Source organism: Pseudochaenichthys georgianus, chromosome 10 (assembly GCF_902827115.2).
Source record: "Pseudochaenichthys georgianus chromosome 10, fPseGeo1.2, whole genome shotgun sequence".
Taxonomy (NCBI): Eukaryota; Metazoa; Chordata; class Actinopteri; order Perciformes; family Channichthyidae; genus Pseudochaenichthys; species Pseudochaenichthys georgianus.
In genome coordinates, this window is record NC_047512.1 from 13,897,819 (window position 1) to 13,924,154 (window position 26,336).

A 26,336-nucleotide genomic window follows, 5' to 3' on the forward strand; every position below is an offset into this window, starting at 1 on the left:
GAGCTAGTTTTCTTTTAAATGTACGGGAAGTGACCACCTGGCCTTACTACTGAAAGAGATTTTAATACATTTCTGGCCTCTGTTTATTTGATGGAAAACTGCAGACAAGCTTAAAGTAGAAAATAAATGCAGCATTGTGACTGGAATGTGAAACTTGACTTTCTAAAACGAAATAAAGACACACAAAATGTAAACATTATCTAGTAAATAACAACAACAAATTGACTTTGCAACAGCTCTCCTACAGTTGGGATTCATCCCATTCATGCGGGTGGCCTGATACATGTAGTGGCATTGGCAGTCCTGTTGAATGAAATGAAAGTGATACATGGTACACATTGAACACATTGCAGAACAGACCGTAAGCCAAAAAAGTTACTTTTCATTTTTGTTAAGTAATTTTTTGCCACATATAATTGTTTTGAAGCACATTAGATGTGTCTAAATCTGAACTATTTGCATTCATTTTTATTTCAATTTTAATCAAACTTTAAAACTAATTACTCTAAGCCTTAGAGTAATTAGTTTGTGTTGTATTCCTTAGAGTCTAAGGAATACAACACACATATACAAAACACTGATGCCAAATTGATCCTATTGGCTAGTTGTCCGGCACACATCTGAGAGCCATCATAGGAAGCTTAACTACAAAGGGTTTTTCAATTTGATTGAAAGGTTGGACAAACAGAGAGAGTTTGGGAAGAAGGAGGGGTCATTTATGTGTGTAGGATAAGCTGAGGAATTGAAGTGCAGCAATACAATTAACAGCAGTCACAGCCAATCCTATTAGACAAGTGTTGGATAATTAGTTGGGGGTAAGGATATGAAAAATATCCTGACCTGTATTCATAAGATGCCTTCACAGAGACCTAAGCAGGATTAAGAAGCCACATATCAATCACAGGCAGTCATTGGAGATAAACCCATTACATGTAAGTTATCAAGGCTTGGTAGAAAATGATGTTGCTCTCTTTATTGCTGAACTGTAACACGTTGCTCCATGAGAGGTATTGAACACTCCATTGAGGGAAGCTGATTAACTGATACAGTGCTGTCGTGTCTGGTTCAATTACACAATTATGCAGGCTGCTGCTGCTGCTGGAATGTTTCTCTGTGGGTCTCTTTACCCCTGTCATTGGCTTTATCTGTTTAACAATTCTCTAGCTGTGTATTCCACTGCTCTTTGACATGCACTTAATCTGTTTCATCACAATTTTCCCTTTCACATCTCTTTCCTTCTGCTTCCTTTATCTTTTCCATCCCACTCTGGGCCTTGAGTCATTCCCTTCATTTCCTGTCCATTGCTTAAGTCTCTCTTGCTTCAAGCAAATTACTATATAGGACCAAAGCCATTGTTAATCAACACTTATCTGATTCATCTGATTGTCGGATAATCCTGGGGGCGTCACTGGTGGCTTTTGCTGGCACACCATCAGTAAAACACGCATGGAATTTTTTTCGCTTGAAAGGAACAAGCTTTGTGTTGGCCTACATGTTGTTTGTCAATTGTGGTGGCTCATTCACATGACTGATGTAGCGTGTATGTTGTCAATACATCCCATTATTAGAAGATTGGGTGGTCCATCCAAAAGTATTTGAATGTAAGAGCATAACCGATATTGATTTGGTTTCTCAAAGAAATATATACAAAAAACATTATCTTCTTAAAATAGAATTATCCTCACAAAGGCTCCTAACCACTTTCTAGCTCATAGCGTCCACTTGAACAAAGATGAGTCTGATTTGGTTTGGGAGCCAGAGTGATCCGAATAGTCCCGAACATGAGGACAATGCCATTGTCTTTCTCCAACAGTTTTGCACAGATACACACCTACATTGATGTGACGACCCCACAAATGCGTCAGGGCCTAATTTGAACTCAGACATATTCTAAATTAAGTGGCAAGCCATCCTCGAGTGTTAAGTTGAGATACATTTCCTTTTTTAAATCTTTACTAGGAGAGTGAAATGACTGGACACTGATGAGTTGTTATGTCCAAGAAACTTATAGTGAAAGTTTATTCTTTGTTAGTTTTGTCATGTCCCTTTGTCCTGTGCTTTATGTTTATTCCCTTAATCTCCTTTCAGGCCTCCACGCTCCCCGCCCCCTTCTGTCTCCTGCGTCCTTGATTGTTTTCCCCGCCCTGATTGTTTCCACCTGTGTCCCCTTTACCTGTGTATATATTGTGTTAGCTCCCTCCTCTTCATTGTCAGTTCGTTGTCTCTCTATGACCTACGTTACTGCTTACCTCACAGACTTCTCACGGATCTATGTTATCGATCACTGTTCTAGTTTTCCTCGAAAGAGTGTTTTTGTTTTCCTTGTTTTCATTACTGTGCAAATCCCAGTAAAGTCTTATTTTGAAACACTATCCGAGTCTGAGTTTGAGTCGTCCAATTGAGTTCATGCCTCAGAGTTCACTCCTTGACATGAGTACTCTGTCTAGTAACACTGTTCGGGCTCACTTTGCTTTGAGGTTATTGTATGGCTGCAATGAAGTCTCTTCTTCTTTATATGTAGTATATTCCCTTTGACTGCCTAATGGAGTGAAGGCATATCAAAAGGCGCATCAAAGCCGTGGACTGAGTGGTGCATTTATGGGGTGTTAAAACGCTTCAAGAGCTGTGGTTTGGCGTGATCTAATGACTGGAAGAAGCTCACTCAAAGTCATTGTAGCTTCTCAAGTTGGGAAAAAACACTTCACATTAGTTGCGGGAATACAAATGGTTGATTCATTTGGAAGACTGCTCTAAATGAGGGGGTGTGCATTCATGACTGTTTAACACTGTATTGTACTGGGCAAGGTAATCATGAGGGTCAAAGTGTAATAGTTGATCAGGAGTTGTGCTTAAAACTCTGATAGCTGCTGCAGATGTGCCTGTAACTCTGGCAGGGAAAGGAATCAGCCTTCTGACTCTTTGTAATGGCCTCTTCATCGAGGCCTTGGTTATTAATTGCATCAGTCAAATTTGTTTGTCAAAATATCGCAAAACTGGCGTTGTTACACGTTGCCATCTACTCTGAGGGACATTGAAATACACGGTAGCTTTTAAACAGCGGTAAATGTGTTAGTGGTGACTGAGCTAGCACCGGTGGCTACACATTGGCATGCAATTCATTTAAGCTTAGAGGAATGCTACCGGCAAGAGTTTAATTTCTTCAAATTAAACTAAGCATATTGGTACAGAGGTTTATGGTAATCTGACCCGCATGTCTCTGAGGCATTAGAGAACATTTCAGCGCTTGTAGGGGAATATTAAATAGCTGGTTGCTTTTTTATTAACTGCATTGCTTTGCTGTATGATGAAGGAGCAGTGGGTGGATTTGGAGGGGTTGGGGGGTTCCGTTAAAGTTCCTTAAGTCTTTGCAATCAGCTACAAAGAGAGGGTAATGACTTTATCAAAGAGTTGAGCTCTGCACCAACATGTCAGAATCTTGACAAATCACCCAGGATACATTTTCTGTTCTTTTTTAATATTATTGTGTAGTCCTCTTGCTTCATTAGACACAGTACAAATGTTACAAATGCAAGAGGGAAAAGGAGAATTACATTTTTATAAAGGTTGCAAACTACTCTAACACCCACAGTGGTGCATGAGTAATTCACAGCCTGATTCACTGAACCTTTTGGATGCAGCTGAGTTTCCCAAATCAATTTCTGCTGTAATATATTATCAATAGGCATTGAAGTGGGGACTTGGGACAGTGCTCTGTTTTATAGCCACCAGTGTTTCAAAGGTTCAGTATTCTTGTGCTTAAAAAGCACATAAAGTCGCCATATTAAGTTTTAACAATGTGAAATGGCCTTTTTTTTTACAAACGTAAAAGTCCAGCTGTAACTATGAAGTCTTTTAAAAGTGTCTTTGCCTGATGCGGCACTGGCACGTGGCCTAATGACATTGCCCAAGTCTTTGCGCAGGGGCAGCTGAAGATGAGAATTAATGGCAGGACTCAAATGATGACCTTTATTCCTCTATTATAATATCTCCCCTGGCAGCACTGAATGAAAGGTGGCTTCGCACAAGGTGAGATACCTTTTAGAAGATGAGCCAATTTTTTTTACAAGCAGAACAATGTCCCACCAATATTTGTTTTTTCCCCCTGTTGTTCTTTAGGTCCTCATTACATTTGTTGTAAAGCAACGCAAAACATTATTTGTTTGTTTACATGTAAAGGTAGGTTTAGTGTTGGTCTCGGACAAGGCTCGTCTGTACGAGGACTTCGGAAGTCCTTTGTGGTTGTCCACAGCAAAGCACCACTGCAATCGTGTTGCAGCAGAAAATAAGAAAGAAATGTTTCTCTAATGGCTATCTCTGTAAATAGAGAAGCTCTGGGAAAGCATCCACGTTTCTTTCTTCACTGACCATGTAGAGTAGTCTTATGAGTATTGCAATATTCATCATCTTTCTTCATAGATCCTTTGCTTTTTTAATGCTAAAAGGCCTGAAAATAGCACATCCACCTCCTCTCTGCTTCTCCAAGTCCCCCATGCAAAGTGAAGTGATGCAGATGCAGAAAAAGACTGTGGATAAGAGCACACTATTTCTTCTATGTTTACATCCATGTAAACAAAGTCATGGCCTGTTTTTTCACGGCAAACTGTGAGATTTAGAGTGCTCTATTTTTGTTAAGACCATCACCAGAATGATTTACTTGTTCAAGTTATGGCTTCATGTTTCCTGCCCCACAATAATCAAGGGATAGGGTTTGAAACAAATAGATATTAGATAAAGAAACAAGGTTGTTTGCTACCTTTGTTCAGGGAAGTCTTAAGTTGCACAAAAACATTGTCTTGTCAGCCTTGAATTAAAGGGAGAGAGGCTTTGGCAACTTTCATGAGTAAGTGATGCTCTTTTTTATCAGCGAGCAAGTTTGTAGATGCAACTTGTTATCAGGCAGGTTTGTCGAAGCCATGTTGACTCCTTTCTTCCCTGTTCCCCCTCCTACCTCAGGCTACATAGAAATTAAGGCCTTAATTGATTTAACGGTTGTTCACTCCCACATGTGTAAACAGATGCAACATCAAGCAGTGCTAGAAGAGGAGGGGTGGGAGGTAGGATACAGTAAAAAAAAAAAAGAAGAAGCATAGCAGAAGGGGCACCAATTGAAAATGTTCCCAAGTGATACTTACTAAGAGATAGAAACCATGTGGGTGTTTGCATGAGACATGGATGAGAGGGTGATTTGATCTTGGATGCCATGAAAGGCTGCTGGGGAAAAGCAGTGTGGGCTATGTAGCCAGGTCGAGATTTATTCCCATTCAGAGGACCATTATTGTTGACCTTGCCTTGCCTGAGAAAGCCAGAGTAAATATAGGCCTAATAAATCAACTTTAACAAGCCCAGTAGCTAGTAGAGCAGCCATGCAGCTCTGCCACGCAGGGATGGATCAATCCACACTACCTCCTCTCCACAGAGGATACCTGTAGAGTCTGATTTGGCTGATAGTTTGTATGCAGGCGCACAGGGACGTTTAATTGCTCCACTGAATGCATCTCCCCAGCCAATATGTTTGTATTCAACTCAGGAATGTGTTTGCGCCAGAGATACAGAGCAGTCAGAAGAGAGGATGCATAATCACATCCTTATGCAGGATTTTTAGTCTGCACCAGAAATGTCATTACATGCTTACCTGGTGTTCCAGTGCCGGCAATATTTGTTGAGCAGATTGATTTGGCTGCCTATTTGATTCCCCATCAATTTCATATCCCCTTCACGTCAAGGGAGATCATCAATGATTCATACTTTATACTGCTGCTCCCCTGCAATGTAAATGCAACCATCTTTTTTTTAATATCCTGATCTTATATCAAAAATAATAAAACATTTTTCTCAGATGATTTCTCACATTTTCTCTTTACTTTAGCACATGACAGTAATTAAAACACAACATGTTGCTTCATTTTAAGCCCGCGAAAACACCTTCGCCTCAGGGGTGTAAATGTGAGTGTGTGCTGAATGTATTTTTGAGTGTAGCTCGACGTGGGATGGGTTAAGAGGGAATATTTACAATATTGGCCCTGTCAGTCAGTCAGTCAATAAATCAGTTCATCATTCTAGCTGACAGGTGTTGGAGGTAGGCTCCCTCGTACCATGGACACACATTTAGAGCTTCTCTTCAGAAAATGAAGTATAATTTAACATATTGGGGACGTCCGACGTACATTTAATTGAAGTCTTACTCTGTACATGGGGCCAGTAGCATATGGATGACAGACTTGGTCTTTTCTTCAGATGGTTGCTTGCTATATTCACGCATTGAGTTCAATTGGTGTGTGTTCACACACATGTGCATGGGTGTGACAGTCGTCAGTGTGCACGTGGGTGTTTGTGTAGCAAAGTAAATCCAGGAGAGTTATTCTTCCAGTGTCATATTTTTGGCATGGTTGTGTCCCAGGCTGCTGCACAGTTGGTGAATATCAATGCAGTGTGGCGTAGTGACGGGGACTGGAGCTGACGTGTTGTCACACTGTGATGAGAAGCACTCTGAGATGATGTGGCGGGAGTGTTCCTCCTGTCCGCAGAGGCAAGGCAAGCTGGCTATGGCATTTGTGTATTCGTTTGTGCTTCCATGCCTGTGTGAAAGGATAGTATGTGTGCATGCTTGTTGGTTTTCTCTGGGTGCACTTGTGATTGTGTAAGCTTCTTGCTTGGCGTTCAAACCCATATCACTTTGCACACAAAGCTGGTGGTTTGCGTCCGTTTGTGTTTTAGATGTAGCTGTGGCAAAGCTGTATCACTCGACTGTGCCACATGAAACATCTAAGTGTCCGTTTAGTAACTAGCTGGAGAGTAAACCGACAAAGGTGCAGAGTAACCTAGTGAGTTAATGTCACCAAGCACAGACATGCATTGTTCAAGATGAAATTGCAATTATACGCTTTCTTTTCATTCACATTGGAATTCTTAGGGCAGAGATATGCGGTTCTTTACAAATAATTGCTTGTTGTGTGCATGTAGAAAATGCCATCAGATGAAGCTTTTTCTCCCTCTCCGTTAGCTGCCAGTTTTCATGAATTCCACAGGCACTCCATCACATCTCTGTGAACTTGGTGTACTCTATAGCCTCGACGCACCTAGAAAGCCGACATGTGAAGGGAAAAGAGTCACTTTCTTTGGCTGGTCCGTGGAAACTCTGAAGGGGCCTGTTCGGGCCTCTCGTTGCCTGTTCTCTGAGCAAAGGTGCAGCTCTCGCTTGCTCTTGGGGATGCTAAAAGCCTTGCTTAATGCGTATGTTATTGTCTCAGTAGACTGCCATAGATAGATAAGAGACAGGCCTCACCTGGTCCGACCTCTGTCAGTTCAATTATTAAACAAAAGAGCACAAGAGCCTGCCAGCACAAAACTGTCTTTGTGAGTGAGTTTTCTGTCACTCATCACAATTACACTGATAAATAACACACAGACTACTGTTACATTTCCCAGGGGGTCTTGATGTATAGGAATGTGAAAAGAAGGTTGAATGGCCAGAAGTAGTCTTAAGTAACTGATAGCAAAGAACAAAACACAGGCATCTAATGATATATCAGAGCATATTGAAGAAGTACTTTTATAGCACTGAGAGAAGTGCTATTCTGTAGACATGTGCTGTGAGATTTATGTTACATGTAACCTTGAGGTAAGAGACTAACGATGCTCTCTGGGATCCACCTGATATACTCTCCCCGTGTATTTCTCTTTGCTGTTGTATGGAGTGCTCGTGGTTTAGTATTTGTAAGGAATTGGTTCAGTTAAGTTGGGGATGTGATTGAGATAGAGTTCCAGACCAGTCATACTTTTCTTTGTTGATGTTTTGTGCATTTAAGTTTAGTGTGTGTGTGGTGTGTGTGTGTATGAGCGTATATGCTTGTTTTTCGTGTGTTTATGTGGAGGCATGTGTGACCCTCAATGACTGCCTGGCCTCCTGTGTTAGCAGTGTGTTACTGAATATGCAACACCATCAATCAGGGACTTTTCCGCTGTCTCCTCTGTCTTAATTGCACCCCTAACCCTGTCTCTTTTTTTCTCAGAGCCTTTGGTTGCAGCGTAGCATTTCATTTCCACAGAGAAGTCCTTTTTGATACAATAGTCTCATTGAAGTCTTCCTCTCCAGATGTTCTCTCCATAGATAAATCTGCTATTCAGATCTCTATAATTGATTGTATTATGCAGAATTAATCCTAGGGTTATAAAGAGAATTCTTGGAAACGTTTTTTTATTTTCCTTTTGAAATTGAAAACAAGAAAGCACCACATTGCACTTTTTTCTTCTGCCCAGGCTCAGCATACCAGTGCAGTGCAGCGGTGCCTATTTGCATATTCTCTAGCTGATACGGTGCAAAACAACTTGGGTATTGTTACAGACGTAATTAGGAAGATGATCAAACAGGCTTTTTTGTGACCTTCACTCCCTCAGCCCGTCTCCTGCCGCTCGGAGTAACATTGGTACCAATTCCGAATCTCCATTTAGACTTAAAAATGTTATTGCGAAGAGTGGCTGCTAATGATGATTCTCATGCACGCCAGTAATGACTGTATGTGGTGAATTTTAGATGTGTGCTGTTGTCAAGTTCAGAAAGAAATATATTCAGAGAGACAGACATAGAGAAAGAGTGAGGGAGACAGACTGATAGAGTGACACAGAGTGAGGATGAGTAGGGAGCTCATTTGGAATTCCAGTGTGTTTTTAATAATAAGGGAACCTCGGCAGCCCTTGTTGAATTATAGATCACACCAGCATGATTGGATGAGGTTAGGCCATTGTCACGCCCACTCAATAATTTACAGATTGTATTATTACGGTAATAATTGCATGGGAAAGGTAAGCATTTTGTTTCCCAGTCTTCCCAAATATAAGATAACAAAATGGCTGTGTGTATCCTTGTATGTTGAAAAGGTTTACAGAGACACATCTTGACTCATTTCAGCAATTTTTCCCAGTTGCAAATCTGTACTTTTTAAAGATGATATTTGAAGGCCACACTTTTCTGGGGTCACTTTAGTACTTCAGATTATTTAAAGTGTCTTCAACTGCTCTGCTTTGAAGTTAGTGTCAGGCTCAATGATTCAACCTACATGGCTTAATCATCATATACTGTACACTCATACACATTATCATTCATTCATATCTGCTTCTCGTTCCTATTATGGCCCCATTTCCCTTTGAGGCTGACGGGATATGGGACTTTTTGACACGTTGCCTGTGTATGTGAGCCATGTCACTGTGACTTCACACGGCCGTGCTTCAGTCCGTTCTGTCTTCATTGCCTGTGTTTATCAACAAAGGATGTTCCAGCGTTCATTCTGCCAGATATGTGTGAGGGTATTGTCTTTCCAGGACAAATGTGGCAAGGAGCGGACTTGATGATGATGGAGTAGAAAACGAGGATATATAGAGTGCTAGAAGACACCCGGGCTGGTGGTGATGGGGCCGTGGAACAACCTCATTAGCTTGACCCCCTGTTGTTGGCAGTAGGTAAAAATCAAGTCAGGCAGCCAGACCTATCTAGTCGGCCACTTCTTTCCCCTCGACAGACTGCTTTTTCGTTTGCCCTAATACAAGCTGACAGACAGTTAAGTACCCTCGCTGCACATCTGTGTGTTCGTGCATGCCTGCATCCATATGCTGCCGTGGTTTGCCTTTGGATTGCAGAGGCAGGACTTCCTCAGGAGACACTGAAGTTACACTTAAAGATAAGATAAGATAAGATGGACTTTTATGAATCCCTCGTGGGGAAATTGTTTCTCTGCATTTGACCCATCCTAGTGTTAGGAGCAGTGTGCTGCCATTTTGAACGGCGCCCGGGGAGCAGTGTGGGGAACGGTGCCTTGCTCAGGGACACCTCGGTAGCACTTGGTCTTGCCGGGTCTAAAGCAGACGGATTGCCTCTGTGTTGCATCACTTGGAAGCCAATAGATTAATCTTTGTGTTGATATTCAGTTAATGTACTGTCAGAAACCAGGTTCTTTCTACTCATTTACTGTACACCAAGTGTACCTCTTAACACCTACACATGTTTTTCTGATGAAAAACATAGCTGTCTCATGTTTTCCTTTTTTCCTTGGGGATAATTTTAATGTGATATTGATAGTGTGACATGATGATCCAATTTTCCTTGTGTTTTTCTACTGTAATATGGTGAAATATTGTGAAGTGCGACAATTTAAATTCAAATCAAATTGAAACGCTGGATGTGGCCCAAGGAGGTTTTAAATAATTTATGGGAGATTACATGTTAACTATTGTCTTATTTTTTGTTACAGGAATCCTATTTGTACCAAAATAGTTTAATTAAGTTGGCAAGTCAACATGAAAACTGACAGATATAACTTCATAACACATAACCACGCATGAGTGGGATTTATGTTTCTTTGACTTGGTTTTTTACCGGCAGACTCTTGCATTTCTTTGTTTTGTGTAGTCTGCAGTTAGACAGAACAACATGATGTGCTACAGTTTTTAATATCCCCATTGTGTTCATCAATGAAAACTAAATGAAAACAATAGGCTTTTTAAAGCAACGTCTTTCCTAGCCCCAGTGGTTATACAGCCTATTTGTGACTGTCTGTTTCATTAGCTTTTAAGGACGGAAAGCCAGTAACAAAATAATGAGTGCTCTTTTCCACAGATGACTACAAATAAGAATCCAAAATAATGTAATTGCTATGAAAGGAAGCCGTAATTGGCCAGTCAGGTTGAGATGAACTAATATAGGACAACTGAGGCAAAACTAAGTAGATGCTGTTGTACAAATTGTTCTTTTTTTGTCACTTCCTTTGTTGAAAAAGGGAAATAGTCAGTGAGACTATTTGAAGAAAAGGAAACACACATAAGAGTGCAACGTTTCAGACTCAGTGAAAGCATATGCAGTAAACTCATTGTGACAATGCTACCACCATCACAAATAACCCTTATCGTTTGCGAGTTCGAAAGAAAGAAACTATTCCAAAGTCGGTGTAACAATCTTGTGAAACCTACATTTGTTGTGCTTTGTTCGGTTTTAAACTTCTCATGACTGAAAATAACAAACATACTTTCAGCTTAATATTGGTATTTTGAATTTTTTGTGCAGTCAAATTGGCAGTAAACATTTATATTTAGTCATGACATAAATGGGCCATGAGGTTTTATCTTTACTGTGGAAATTATCATTTAAATCTGAGCAATCTGCTACTTCATCATCCTTCTCAGATGGGGGTCTGTGAACCACTTTCTGCCAGCCTAGCATAGGAACCTCTTCTGCCCTGCATCTCTTTTAATTGGGACGCTACGGTTGAAATTGGAGTGGCTGGGACCCAGAGGGACTCTCTATTTCTATCTTACCCCGTACACTTTCAACTTCCAAGTTAACGACCATGCCAGACCGTTATGTTGAGACACACAGTGTGACTCAAACATCGCATATCTCTCATTTATCACCTTCGCCTCTATTTCCCATTAAAAATCCTACGCATCGTAACAGCATATTTATAGTGAGATGCCAAGTGCAGCAGTTTACTTTGGTGCCCATATAAAATGGTACTACTGGTATGGTGTGTTGTGGTGCTGCATATGTTGAACCCCTGGTTGATATCACGCTGCTTATCTCACGACCTGAAATGCTTTCAAAAAGTTATACATGTTTGTTGGGAAATCTAAAAAGTAAAGGACACCTGGAGTTTCCATATTGCATATTCTGTTGGGATCAAAATGTACGAATATATTTTTCTGTCTTTCCATTCAACTCCTCTGCCACTAGTTTATTCTCGACCCACATTTAGTGTAAATGCACTTCACGTCTAGTTTGATTGGAAGGCAGGTTTTAGCTCCCACGCGATTTACAACAAGGCCTGACTCATCAGGCAATGCACCCCTTTCTCACTTTTATGCCCATTCAGTTGTCCAGCATTCTAAGCAATAATTCTGTCCTTTGAACCGTCTCTGTTACTTAACACACACAGATTCTCACACACATACATGAACAATTACACAGTCTCTGTGAACATTTGCCAATTTTCTTCTCCCTTAACTCATTTTCTCTTTTACTCCACCTTTTTTAATCCTCACACTGTTGAGGATCTCAGAGTTATAACTTCCTCTCTCTGCAGGACAGAATATCATTTAATGTGTGTGGGGGTGGTGCTTCCATGCTACTTGTCTCAGCATCATTGCAGAACCTTTTAAAGCTTTGTGAGTCCCTGAGAGAGTTCGGAAAAAGAGAAGATGTTGACAAGCTCAGGCATCCTGCCAGCTTGTCCATCTTTTTCTATGAGCTGCTGCTGCTCGGGGTCAGGTCAGGTTTAGAATCTGTCAGCAGGACAAGTTTTCCTTTCACTGCACACACACACACATACACAAACTGTGGAGAAGATAACAGACACCCAGCAGTATGAGAGTAGCTATAGCTATTAAGGCATAGGGGCACAGTGTGCCTTTGAAGAAGTTTTCTTGTAGTGCTGTCATTCATTTCCTGGACTGTTTGTAGATAAGAAATCAGAACAACTTTGAAAAACCTTGGCTATATCCTCATATGTTTTCCAATAATGATTGGAAATCACTTCACATTGCTGTGGTTGTGTAGATTTTATATAGTGATGTATTACTGTTTTTTTTAAGCTTATAGCTGAAGTTGTTACAAAGGTGTTCATTTGTTGTGTTATTTATGCAGGCATGTTGTTTAATTGTCTTTTTCACGTGATCTTTTCTGCTGACATTTTTCTATATACAGTATATCGTTGTCACTTTCGAGTCAGGTTTTCTTGACACCTTTCAGGTTAGTGTTTGAGCCTGAAGTCACAGACTGTTTGCCTCACGTTGCTTCAACCAATCATACATACCAGTTGTGATTATCAGACCTCATATGAAGCTGTTAGGGAAAGATATGAAAAATATGAATAATATGAATTGACGAACTAGATGTTTGTCTCCTGAATGATTTTAATTTGATGCAGTTTATTTTGGTAAAACCAATGTAAAAACGTGTTCATGGACATAGATGTGCATATACCCATCCACCACTTAAATGATCATTTTGTATCGTTTCTGCTCTGGCTAAACTCCTCAGAATTGTAATATTCAGTTAGGACTTACTGGTTATTTCTTCTCCCTCGTCACTCTTACTTTCTCTCTCTCTCCCCTCCCCTCCTCAGTCCCTGCTCTCCCCCACTCTCCCATACCTTAGGGGCATGTCTCTGACATGAGATGAAGCCGCGGCTTCCCTCCCTTCTCCCTTTAGATAGAGGTGTGGGGTCTAATGAAAGTGAAGCGATGGGGACTGGGAAGAAGCTGAGGGACTGTGTAAACCATAGGGGTCTTGGTCTGGAATTGGATAGTTAGAAGGTTGCCACAGTGCATTAGTGTAGGGGACATGGACTGGGAATGTCGGGAATGGCTTTTTCCCTCAAGTGATTGGGTCCCCTGTCACCAAGCCGGCTGGTTTAAATGATGCCTGATTAATTCAATTCAACTGCGCATTGACTGATACGGACTCCATACAACACACCAATCCCCCATGTATTACTTTCACCACAATTGCAGCATGAATCTGTTCAAGACAGTTTTGATTATCCAACGGAACAGTATTACCCACAGTGCAATAGTTTGCTAGTCTATCATGGGCTTTTTCAATTCCAAGTTCAGTAATTGGCTTCATTGTAAAGTAATAGTTGAAAAACTCCCACATCTGGTTGTGTTTTTCAGAGATTGTTGGTTGTGTTACTCTGCAGGTCCATCAAGAGCTCTCATCTGGCTTTGTATGCTTCTGCCTGGCGTATTGATATGATGAAACAGGGTGTAAACACAGCAGGCAAGCCTCCAGCACTACACTAGACTACAGTACATCTGAGAGATTATCCAGGTATTCAGATGTATTAGAAACTATTTCAAAGGATTAAAATGTTTCCGCCTCACCTAAAGTGTGACATCAAATACAGTTTCTCCACTTCGGGAGGGTAAGCGGATTTAGGCTCTCTTTCATTATTCCTTGAATGCTGTTGAAACAGCCCAGGACAGACTGGCGTCGAGATGTGAAGAAAGGATCGATTCCTTCTGCTTAGAAGCCGACAAACGCAGAGCCCCACGCCTTCATGCCGATGCATTAGAAGATTAAAAGTAATGTCTGGACGTGGCAGTCGCTTCCTAATTGATCCTAAGCCTCCCCCACACAATCTCCACTCCCCTCTCTGTCATCAGATAAGGTGCTGCACTGTATCGATCCCTGACGCCAATTTCTTGATTGCAAATTCTGATGTGTTGAATCCGGCCTAATGCCATAATCATACACTTGTGATTATGGGGGAGTCTCTTCTAATCAGAAATCCAGGCTGCCGTGCCAGAAGGCAGCACGGGGAAGCAATCAGTAAGTGATCGTTTAAGGAAACTCAGTGAAAATATCCACCAATATTCTTTTCTTTCTTTCACTGCAAAGGCATGATCCTCAACTGTGATTACAGCAAACTATGTGGATACAAAGCCAGAGCTGTTTAATGTCAATTGAAATGAATCTCTAGTAATTGCTATTTGCATGTCAAATTGGTGCATTCCTAGCTTAAGTTGTGAACGTGTAGCTCGTTTATTGCAGTGTGAAGCAATCACAACAGGAAAGAAGAGATAAAAAACAGCTTTGGACACAGTCATAACTATTTTGGAAAGCAGCGTACCTTATTTTGGTGACCTATTATCTAATTGATGACATTGGTCTGTAGTTATTTCTTATAAAGATGCGCTGATTTTGCTCGGTAGCATTGACATCTCTGGGCATTTGCTTTAATAGTGTATCAAAAGTGCAGCCGAGGTCACAGTTAGAAGCTGACAGGGTGACTTATGTTGTTTCCCCTCTTGACACCAGCTACTGGCCCAAGTATCTAATTAGCTTAGTAAAGTGGTTATGTACAGTGGGAGGTAGAGCATGGATGCTTCCTCCAGAGCTCACTTTTTAATAAGCTGATTCTTCTTTTTAACAGAACCGAGAGACCCCGAGCACCCAGCTGACCTCCGTACTTAACATGTGTTAACAGCCAGGGCAGCGGAGTAGAAAGTCTGGCTTTGGAAAAGGAAGAGAGGAGAGAGAGGGTGTGTGTGTGTGTGTGTGTGTGTGTGTGTGTGTGTGTGTGTGTGTGTGTGTGTGTGTGTGTGTGTGTGTGTGTGTGTGTGTGTGTGTGTGTGTGTGTGTGTGTGTGTGTGTGTGTGTGTGTGTGTTTCAGAGAGAGAAAGATATATAATAAACATTTCCTCACGAATATATATACGACACCCTCTTAAATGATGATGTTTTGCACCCCTTCCATATAAAAACTATTTCCTTTGATCAGTTTGCATATCAAGGTGCAGCTCCACCCCAATCTTGAATGCAATCTTCAAGTACTTATTGTTTCCTGCTTGGCTCTTCCCTGCAGTATGTCAATGCAGTAAATAATGCTAATAATTTCAGGATGTTCCCCTTGACAGGAAACTGGCTGATTTCTTTCAACAGCTCATTCAAAGACTCATGTGGCGCATTGTTTTTTGATGTGCAGCAATGAGGTACTTCAACTGCTATTGTTTAACCTATGGGGAATAGAGTTTGATGTGCCATCTTCACAGAGATGGAAATGACAGCGGTGTGGTATTGATAGGTTAGCTCTCTCGTTTGTTGATGGTTTCAATGTTGCTCATGTTTTTCATAAAGATCTGTAGGAAATTGAGCTATTCCCTCAATAGTGGGAGCTGAGAGACATACCAGGTTTTCTGAAATTGTCATATCGAGCAATCGGGTATAGAAAGAGCCCTGATTCAAGTTGCAAATTAATGGAGACATTATTTGTCACTTGATTTGGTCCTTGAAATTTTGATTATGTTGTTATCAAAACTATCATAACCACCATTCAACTTTTTCAAATTGTATTCAGTAGTTCAAAATGTATTATACTTAAGGTAATCATCATTTTTAAGATTTATTTTGTGTTTGGAAAGTGCTAACATTTACATCAGAATGTGCTGGGTGTTAAAAATGACCAAAATGAGCTATACCTGAGACACTCATTGTCACAGTAATGCATTTCCCCCTTTAACAACATACATATGTACAACACAGCCACAATGAAAGCACATTTCCCTTTGAACATGTGCTTGCCTGCTATGATGGCTCATTTCAAATAATGGCTTTCAGGAAGTTGTCACAAAGCAGCACAACGATCAATTGGGTAAATGTTTCCAAAAATGGGTCCATTGGAAAAGCATGTGATACAAATCATGCATCACAGTTAATGCTGTTGATACATGACTGCTTGTAGTCAAAAGTAAACAGAAGACATTCATTTGCCAATTGTTTTTTTTATTTAGAATATGATAGTACATCAACATTTAGATACCTGCTGTACTCGCCTTGTTCCATGTAATCTTTCCTCTCTCTGCCTCTGCTCCTCTTGCAGGCTGATGTTTCCTCAGCCTGCCTGCAGAGGGTAGTCACTGACTGTAATAGAAACCCCTCACCATACCCTCATTTCATGTAATAGCCAGCAAGCTTGAACACACATTCTAACACAGAATCAAACCTGCCTCTATCTTTACACCATAGTTTAGATTCAAAGTATTACATCTCTATCTGATTTAGGTAAGTGTGATAGGAAGGGAAACAAGTGATCGCCATATGTGATTTAAACAAATAAAAATAAAAAGATAAACCCCAGTCGCAAACAGGTGGGGCTTGTGCACCCCGGTACCAGGTTGCAGCAAACATAAACCAGGGTTGCCCAGATGAAACGAATGGGATTTATTATAAACTGCTTGTCAGCTGAAATACACACTGATCCTTTTTTCCACGGGACTGGGTGTGGGGGGGGGGGGTTTGAGTTGCCACAGTGATGTGTAGTTTGCCTTCTGTTTATTTGTTCTCTTGAGCCATATTTTGGAGGAGACGGGCGTATCTGTCCATGTGCTTGTCATAGTAGCGCACTCATATTGGAATATGATGTGGAAGCTTTAATAATGGATGTGAGCAGCAGCTGGAAAGGTGGAAAGGCATTGATTTATACCCACAGGGATTTGTATAGGATTGGCTAAATGTCATTACACTGCAGGTGGGGAGGTGATGAACTGTAATAAACTTTGATGTGGATGGGTGTGTGTCTCCTGTCATTGGCTCATAAACCGGAACACTGTGACAAGTCTCAAAAGATCTACTACCCTCCCACCACCTGTCATCTTTTCAAATGCGTACGGCAAACACAACCACGCTCGTGAACAGATATCTGAATGTGTGCAAGTACAAATTCATACGAATCTGCGAATAATTCAGCCTCCAGACTTCTATGGGCAGAAGTGTTTACCCTAAATGATGCTGTGTGTCAACATGATGAATGCATAGTAAATAGTATTGTCTTGTCCCACTTCCTTTCAAATGTCAAGAAGTATTGATTTACAGTGTCCATGCATTTGTTCAAACATATAGCTGAGCACGAGCAACGGATTGATCCCACTTATTAATGTGCAGACATTTGAAGGTTTCATTTTAACACTATACTGGCATATAAATCAATGGCTTACATACATGAGTTTTCAAGTTGTCAAGTTTAATCAAGACGCATGCAAACGTTTATTTTACAGATATCAGCCCCTGTCACAATCTAACAATGAATCCAAGATTTTTCTAAGGTCTGGGAGAATCAATGATCTACTTCCACCTTTTAAAAAAAAAAAAAATGTTAGTGTTGCAGCAGAATTATTGTAGCATCTATTTATTAATTTTAAGAAGCAGAAAACCATTTTTTTTATTTAGTTTTTTTTTTTAATGTGCTATTTTGTATTCATGTTCTTTTTTAATTGCCATGATGCTTTTTTTGGTGGAAGCATTATCTGATACTTCTCAATAGGTGCCGTCTCACTTTTGCCCAGTTGTTTGCAGTTTTCCTCTAAGAGTGAGGAAACATTTTAAGTTGTATTATCTTAGAAAGTGCTATAAGATATTGCTCACAATTAAACAAAAATAAAGAGATGCTTCAACCAGGGATTTTGGGGCTGTGATGTAGATCACCAGTTGACCTCAAGGAATATATTTCATTGTTTTTATGACAAATATTGGCCTGTGAATATTGGCCTGTGAATATTGGCCTGTGAATTACGATTGTTTCATCTCACCATCTGTTCTAATGGATTTAAAATGGATGGTCTTTAAATGTAATTATTTTCAATAAAAGGATAGTAGCTCGAATATTTGATCATCTAATCTACTGTGCCTCGCTGATGTCTGTGATAAAACATTAAGCACCTTAAGGGTTATTTTGTTTAGTAGTATCGTATGATTTCTACATACTGTGACGAGTGATATGTCAATCGAACCTCACTTGTACAGGAGATTTTGGTCTTGACTGTAGCTTTATTGGCTTCACTGAAAAACAGTCCCCCTTTGCCAGTTTTCTGGCTTATTCTGCTGTTTTTTGAGAATTAAACTACTGCCTCCTAACACCATCCAATTCTTCCTCCCACCCTTGTAATCTCAAATGAGCAAATCTGTCCTTGTTTCCTAACAACAAAGAACTGCAGTGGATGCACCTTGAAGGTCAAGTCCGGTTTTCTAATGAATTGGCTTGGATGTTTCTTATAGTGTTGCCAGGGCCCACATTTTGCAAAGTGGGACATTAATATTCACACTTGTTTATCTGCCATTGTCTGGTTATTATTCTCTGGTTGTTATTGTCATGTTATTCAGAGCCAAAGCTGAAAAGCTTTGTAGGATAGTTGTCAATTACTTCATTGTTCCAGTGTGGGTGTCTCCATTAAGGAGTCCAGGTGCATTGCAGAGTGCCACTTGGGAAGCAGCTTTCACTTCAGTCATGCAGGCACTGAGCCCTCACCAGGGGAAATAGAGTAAAGCTTTCTCAGATCCTCTGGTTCCAAGGAAGTCTTACCAACAGTTGTCAATACCAAGCACAAAAGGGAGGAGAGGATGGCAAGGTCCTTGACTTTTGATCGAGGTATGCACTTGATGATAAATTACTTTAGCTTTTTTTAATTCTCTTGTATGTTGGATAATGATGTTTTTAGTTGAAAACACTCATCGACATCCCCTCTCCCCACAATTCTTAGAGACGCTCAAAGCTTTTCACACCCCAGTGCCCATGTGCATTCCCCGTATTTTCCCAAACTGGGCCGATTGTGTGCATTTACAATGTGATAAACCTCATTATGTAGGCCCACTAACCAGTTGCGCATTATCTGAAATGGTTTATGGGGCTTATACAGGCCAATTTACCACAGCACTTGGTTCCATTGTTGGTCCATGAATGCGATGCTTGTCTTAGCCTGACTGAGCTAATGTTACTCCTGCTCAGAATGAGGATGCACTCTTCCTTTGGAGTCTTTGTATTGAGGTGATTAAACCCCAGGGATTTTGCGTCCACGGCGGGACATTATTACTGTCACTGGTGCATAGCGAGTTGAATGTGCCTTTATGCATATTAATCATGCAAGTTTTGCACTTGTGTTACACAACGGAAACACTACAGCGAATAACTTGAACTTGTGTTTTTAGAGATGCACAGGGTAAAAAAAGTTAGCCAATCTATATTTCTGTAGATTGTGTTATGAAGTGATTCAACTAAATCAATATGAAGTCTTACACATGTTGAAATTAAATATGGATAGGGAAGTGAACATGGACCCAGCTCAGAGGTTAGAACAGCTGCTTTGAGCCCTTGCTTCTGCATGTTGCGCGATGACAAATTGATTCTGCTATTGGTTTCATGGCAGACGTGTTTAGAGTTGGGTCCAACAGAAATGTGATCTGTGAAGTTTAGCCAATACAGACACCTGTAAAATGAAGGCTGCATAATCCCCTTATGATCATGATATCCAGAACAAATTGTAGAACTGATGTTTTTCTACTGAGGTAGAGCTACATTTGATAATCTAGTGTCCCTCCCGATTCACATCTGCACTGGCAGCTGAGCCTATATTCTTGTTTATCTCTGTGCTCTGTTCCCACTGCCACCACCATCCTTCCAAACCACAATTCCATTATTGTGACAACTCTCTGAGGTGTTTGTAGATGCAGTGACAGGCAAGTCATACTCACTCACTGCATTTCTCTTGAAACCTAATCTCCAGCATGGCCTTGCTCACCCACTGATGGGCAGATTGTGGTGGGAAAAGCTGCTGATACACTTGCTGTCACCAGCTCCACTTGGAATATGTCTCCTCTCATTAGTGTTGACTGTGTGCATTGGTTTTATAGTATTTCGCTAGTGACCTGTGGAAGAGGAAGTTAAGGCAGGGTCATGATGCTCAGTAGCACATGATTGCGTCAGGATCACGTCTGTCATCACTACACCGGCTAAAGCTAGCACTAAGTGGTGTTGCTCCACATAAAGCCGTGTGTATACGCAGAAGGACTGAGGGGCTATTTCATATTTGTGGTTATTGATCACAGCCTCCGTAATGTAATTTCACCATCCCTTTTCCTCTTAGCAAATATTGGGGTTAAAGGGAGACCGTCACCCATCGTAAATCTTCTTCCTTTTCCCATCTGGTTCCTCTTCATAGCTCTCTCTCTCACTCTTCCTTTCTCTTTCTCTTTCTCTCCCTCTTTCTCTCTCCTGTTGCCCATTGGGTGAGGGCCCGGAGCAGTAAAGTCCTCTGACTGATGGAATTGTATGGTTGGCATCTTGGCAGACTCCTTCATTTCACTTTTATCCTTGTCAGTCTACAGACAGCCCAGACATGTCCGTATGGGAAATCATAAAATCCTGTCCCTGTCACCAGGCAAATTTAGATAACTAATTTTTAGATCAAATTATAAATCTTTTAACTTTGCTTTCTGGGTGGCTGGCTGTCTGGCAGAGAGTAGCCTACCAAGCAGAAGTCTGAGCAATCTCTGCCTATTCATCAGACTCTTGGAGGTGGCGTATCAGTCTGTAGTGACTGGCAGGGGTAGTGGAACCAGACAGAGTTACGGTCAGCTAAACCAAATGGAATGAGATGAAATGCTGTGTGATTCTGGGGCAAGTAATATGTTCATGTTCTATTACCCACAGGCATGATTGAAAGTCAGATACCAGTAGCTTGTGCTTCTCATATGGAATATTTTTGTTGAAGTGGTGTTGCAAGGGACACCACTGGAAAAATACACATCTACCCCTGTCTACTCATACATCTACATTTTGACTAGACATGGTTCGGACATACACAGATGACATAACGTGCCCACCTCAAACATTATTTTATGTATGTGTATAAGTGTCTTTGTGGGGGAGATGAGGCAAACTGAAAGTTCTCAACTGGTGATATCTTTCTACATCCGTTTTGTCTTTATACAATTTGACAAACGCTGCATATTCTGATAGAGCTAGCATCTTATGCTGTTGTCTCGGGATAGGATTGGCATTGGGGAAATTACCAGTTCATTTAAAGTGGAGATGCCTCACCTAGTCATACTCCAAACCTCATCCTATTAGTCCCCCCCTCATGCTCTGTTTTCTAGTTTTGTTGTCTGATATACATTTGCAATATTAGATATCCTTCAAGCATGTTGTTTTTTCTTCACAAGGGTGTGTGGTGGTACTACCATGGGAAGCTCTTCAAATGAAATGTCTCTGGAGCAGCAGCGGGTTTATCCATGAGAAAACGTACATCACACACACACAATCACATGAACACACACATGTACAGAAAGAATTTCTGCCTGCCTCCGCTTTGAAGCAGCCATGCCAGAGCTGCCTGTGTGTTACTAAATCCCATTCTCAAAGAGCGGTTTGCCCCCCACGTCTGAGAGGCCCTTGGCATTGGCAGCAAACACACACACCGCGCACATACACAAACACAATCTACATGCCTGATGCAATGTTCAGTCACTTTTGGGTACATGAAATAGCACCGCAGTGTGTCTGCTCCTATTAGTGAAACAGTACGTTTACACTTATACAGTCCCTCTTCTTGGGTTGTTAACTATAAACAACAATAAGTCAACAATGTTGTACTTTTACACTGCTGAACTATTGTTTTAGTATTGCCTCATTCCGTTTTTTTCCTATTTCCTATTACTCTTCTAAGAAATATGTATGACAGCAGGAGCTCTCACACTGAGGGCCTATCTAAACCTCAGGTTTTGAGAGAGCATGAAGATCAGTGAGACAGGGCTATGTAGATAGATGGAGGGATGAAGGAAGGCAGTGGCCCCATGAGGCACCTGGAGCTGTGGTGTTAGATATATGGTGTGTGTGTGTGTGTGTGTGTGTGTGTGTGTGTGTGTGTGTGTGTGTGTGTGTGTGTGTGTGTGTGTGTGTGTGTGTGTGTGTGTGTGTGTGTGTGTGTGTGTGTGTGTGTGTGTGTGTGTGTGTGTGTGTGTGTGTACAGTATATGAAATCCTGCCGGTTAGCCTTTGGCATAGACTGCTGTGTTTGTTATGTACATGCTCTGTGTGAAAAATCACCTTTACCCACAGAAAGAAGCCCAATCTTTTGGGCCATTGCTTGTCAACATAGCTTTTTGAACCCAATTCTTACAGCAAGAAGAGTCAAAATTGAAGCTGTAGATTTCATTTGCATTTGGAAGTGTTGAGTAGGGTTGGGTATCGTTTGAATTTCCACGATTCCGATTCCGATTCTACTTTTCGATTCCGGTTCTTAACGGTTCTCGATTCCGATTCTTTGAGGGGCAGGGTAAACAAATGATACATGCTTCTTCCACCAACAAAATTACATTTATTCGAGAAACTTTTACACAGGTTAGTTTAAAGTAATATTCACATTAATCAGTCTGTTTATATTCACTGCTATGTAACTTTAACCTGAGAACCACTGAAGCTACAACAGTGCAACAGTCCAACTTTTAAAAACAGTTCTTGTTGAGAAAAACAAGCATATCTGCCTTCTCAGGCATACCGGGAAGAAATGTTTGAACATTTTGAAGTAAAATGCTTCAATCTGGTGCACACGCAGAATTACTAGAGACTAGATCTAGGGGGTACAACTCTAAACACCCATATGAAAAAGATCGGTTTACATTTTAATAATTAAATAACAAATAGCCTACATGTAACGCATTTTATTTGTGTTGTTCATTCATATCTTATTTTACTATTTTATTTATGCATATGTTTTTATCTCTCCAGTTTAAAACGATGTGTCTGGTTTACTGTCCTATAGTATACATTGGAATGATTTCAAACCTGTTTTATCCCAATCATTATAAAAGAGTGCCTTGGAAATATGTGTTTACATAAATTGTGATCAAAACGTTTGAGACCCACTGAGATAACTTAGACTAAAGTGAACTATTTAAACCCTCAGAGTCCTTTACCTCACTGAGCTGTAGTTATCAGCCTCTCAGTATGACTGGAGAGGACTCTCCCTCCACATCATTGTAGAAACATCTTCTTCTTATATCCGTCAGAGCAGCTAGCACCAGATGCTAATAACAACAGCGCCCTCCCTTTCTCCCTAGCTCCCTCGCACTTTGGCTGTGAGCTGCGGTTGCCAGATAAGCCAACATCCCCCATTTTAATCACTTGCAGCGCCCATCGTACAGGGCAAATGAAACGTGTAGCCGGGGTGAAAAGGGTGTTACATTTACTTAATTATGAATGTTGTTACATCAAGGCTGAAAATTAGGATGAGCACCAACGGTCAAAACATTTTTTTTTCTCCCAGAGCTGGCAGCGCAGCGCCTCCACAGATCTGGCGCCCTAGGCGAACATCTATAACGCCAGTGCAACGGGCCGGCCCTGGTCTCAGGTTACACTGTAGGAAATGTCCCGCCCCGCTGCAGTCATGCAGTAGGCTACGGAGAGCGGCGAGAAACATTTCCTCAGGAATCGAAAAGCGGAACCGAAATTCACATTTCTAAATGATGCCGTTGGAATCGAAATGTTCTCGGTACCCAACCCTAGTGTTGAGTGGTCATTATTTGAGAGAATAACATATAGACATAGACATACTTTATTGTCATTTCAACAAGACACTGAGTGTACTATTAAAACGACATTTCGTACATATACACCGTATGTGTTTGGGAACATTTTGATCTTTTCTGGATCTCAATGTTTGTTCTCTGTTCCAGAGCTATCTAGAGTCCTTGCTCCTGAAGTTTGCTCTCATTACCATGTCTTCCATGCAATGCAGAAATCCCTTGGCTCAGAACCTTTAGGCTTTGATATTTTCAATAGCCAGCCCCCTCCCAGTATCATGCTAAGCCCTTGTTGGTAGGGTTGAATTAGAATAAATTAAGAGCAAGCAGCCTTTCCCTTTGTACCGTTATATTTTGGCGTGAGCACACATTGGGCAGCATGTACCTTATTCCTCCATGTCCTGCCAAGATCAACAGTAAGGAATGCAGTGATGGAGCAAATAAGTATAGGAAGAGATGTCATTACCCAGCTGTACCCCAGGGTTTAGCAGTCACTGCAGAGGTTAACTGGTCTTGCTGCTCTGTGCCTGTTGGCATGACTACCATTTCCCAGGGTGTTTTGTGACCCCCCTCCTGGTATTCTCAGTGGTCTTCCTGCAATTTTCATTCAGATGGTGGCCAATGGAGGCACCCCACTGTGCTGCATCAAGTGGTGAAGAAGCTCTACACACCTCCACCCGTTAATGTCTACCCTTATGAGAATAAGATATCCTTATTTCATTCTAAACATGAGGGATTACTTGAAGTATGTGAATGGTTGTAAAAAAAAGCAAGGGACTCTTTTGGGGGGAAAAAGAAAGCCTAACAATAATATTATAATCATACGGCAATAATAATAAAACTCCTCATCTCTCTTTTATGACTCTCCAATAGGTGAGTTGTTTCTGCATTTCAGTACTGAATAGAGAATAAGTAGTAAAGGCAGCACACAAAGCGGCAGGCAGGGAGGGCCCTGCTTTTTGATGAATGTCTCTATCTCCCAGCATTAGGTGTTCTATTTTTCACTGCAGGCCCTTCGGCCATGCTGGAGAGAGCTTGGGCCTCACATGTGCATTCGTGCAAGGCGTCATAATCCTCAGAGATGGTGACTAATTCGGGCCTACTGTCTGGGGGCGATAATGTCCGCTACCAGCACAGCCAAAAGGTCACACAGGTCTGTCAAAGGTTGGAGAAAGAAGAGGCTAGCACTGTAGTGGCCTCTGCAAAAGATACAGCTTCAAGTTCATAGTGTCTCAAATAGTTTAGTTAGCTGACACGCATTGACAAACGCCATGTGTGTGTGTGTGTGTGTGTGTGTGTGTGTGTGTGTGTGTGTGTGTGTGTGTGTGTGTGTGTGCGTCTGTGTTTGTATGTGGACTGCAGTTATTGAAATAATTACATTCTCCCATTTCATCCTTGCTGATCTACTCTCCCTCTCAAGAGCAGAGTCTCGCTAGCTGCACCCTCATCTCACATTTTGCGCAGGTTCAAGTATTTAATGAATTCACCCAAGGTCACATATTGTCTTTTGTATATCCCTGATTTTTTTGGCGTGTGGAATGGTCCATCAGTTTTATTGTAAATCTTAATATTGATATATTTCAGGGATATTGGATTTGCAATATCCTTTTAATTAATCATATCCTAACGAACTTTACCATACCTAATAATAATAGTCTTTTACTCAATGCAATATGAATTGTCCCCTCTGCCATATTACCTGAGAAGAGCTTAATTGTTCTAGTTATTATTAATCTTGACATTTGTATTGGCTTGGCATGGTATGCATATCTTTTTCCCATATCACGGATACAATGTGTACGCTCTGTATAGCTGCATATAATAAAGCCACTTATTCACTGACTATCTATACATCCTTTCTCTGAATCTCCTCTTCTCACAAAATATGTCGAATCCAGTCTCGGCTTCCGCCCGTATGACTGCACTGTTGACATTATACCAATGTTCCTGGTGCATGGGAGGCACCACTGCACCTGCACAACATCAGCTAGGCAGCGTGCCATGGCTGGGGCCTCGGCCTCAATTCAACAGGCAAATTCATCTTGCTTTGTTGGAGTAGTCGAGCCCAACCTGAGGGAGAGTTCATTTAGCTGTTGCTGTGCTGATGCAAGGTCTTTCTCTCAAGTTTGAAGCCTACATTTATGGGCATTTAAAGATCCCTCCCTCCATTATTAGGCAGGGCCTGATGAATAGATATTTCTACTGCTATTGAAATGGCCGCAGATGGAGACAAATTAATAGAGTGGATATTAGGAGAAATGTTTTATTCTTCCTGTGACCTCTATATGAATTAATCCAATATTGCTAGATTAGAAGGGGAGCCCCCTCAGGTTTGAAACAAACATATAAATGGCTGAAATCACATTGCAATTGCATCTAAATCTATATCACTTTCTATATACATGCACACAAACACACTTAAAAGGACATAAATACACGGCCATGCACACACTATCACCTCCTTCTCACATACACAACGTGTTTCACTTTCAGCGCAGATCACC

The 26,336-nt window shown here is 41.1% G+C and overlaps 1 protein-coding gene and 1 long non-coding RNA gene across 2 annotated transcripts in view; one reads left to right on the top strand and one right to left on the bottom strand.

Annotated features, from left to right (window-relative positions):
* Nucleotides 1–23,531, bottom strand: part of LOC139434577 (uncharacterized) — a 37,003-nt gene extending 13,472 nt beyond the window's left edge. Inside the window, exons 1-2 of the long non-coding RNA XR_011643899.1 lie at nt 23,227–23,531; nt 5,633–5,762 (exon numbers count right to left, since the gene is read on the bottom strand). This is a non-coding gene — a long non-coding RNA (uncharacterized lncRNA). The remainder of the gene's footprint in view (nt 1–5,632; nt 5,763–23,226) is intronic.
* Nucleotides 1–26,336, top strand: part of diaph2 (diaphanous-related formin 2) — a 429,613-nt gene that overhangs the window by 59,423 nt on the left and 343,854 nt on the right. The gene's annotated exons all lie outside the window — the stretch shown is intronic.